The following is a 920-nucleotide window of genomic DNA, read 5'->3' as shown; positions in this document are numbered from 1 at the left end:
TCACCCCCCCCCCCCCGTGCGGGGGGGGGGGGGGGGAGAAGAAAAAACCCCCAAAATTCCTATAGAGTTACTGTAGCTCTGCAGTTGTAGTTATCAAGAAAACAGTGTGGATGCCCACATGGGGAATGCTTACCAATATGGGTAGCTGAGAAACTTCATCTTAATTTTTAAATTAGACATGGGAAATGAAAGATGACTACTCTGTAACCCATAAAGAAAAAAATGCGTTCACACACATCTACAAGAACTTCCCAATACTGTCCCTCTAAGTAGAAGGGATCAAATTCAGTCATCATAGCAATGACTTGTATCAATTACGGTCCTTTAAGTAAAAGCCTGACATTATAAACTGAAGTGCCACAGTCATCGTTACTGCTCTGAGATATAGAAGTGAGATACATCTCTTTCAATAAAGTGGCTACGTAATAGACAGAATTGCAAGCAAGTGGCCACAAATCCAAGTAAGTAAGAGCACTAGTAAAAAAGTATTTTGTTTACATAATTCTCATAAGTATCAGTTGGTTTCTTGTGTTTTAGTGACGAAGGTCAACCCAATCAAAGCTTAGCTTATTTGCCAGAAAATAGAGTCACGATCAAGACATTACCTTAAAATCTCTTAACTTTGAATTAAATCAACTCCGCCCACCTTGTTTCTTAATTCCCCGTGGCTGCGCTTTCTCTTCAATCAGATCAAGTGCTTGTGCTGCATTTTCAGAGCTGCTCTGCTACTTGCCTTCTCTCATCCAAAATAACGTGTTTCTCTACGTTTATTTCTCACGTTACTCATATTACATTTATTTCTCATGACAACTCCACACGACTCCAAAATAAAAGGCTCTGCTTACTGAACCTCTGACTCCCACATAACTCATCTCCCCGCCCCTAACACCTCTGGCACAGCACAGAGACACGCTGCACCA

Source organism: Apaloderma vittatum, unplaced genomic scaffold (assembly GCF_000703405.1).
Source record: "Apaloderma vittatum isolate BGI_N311 unplaced genomic scaffold, ASM70340v1 scaffold37132, whole genome shotgun sequence".
In the NCBI taxonomy this organism is placed as follows: domain Eukaryota; kingdom Metazoa; phylum Chordata; class Aves; order Trogoniformes; family Trogonidae; genus Apaloderma; species Apaloderma vittatum.
The sequence above is the reverse complement of the archived record's forward strand: the minus strand, read 5'-3'. Positions refer to the sequence as shown.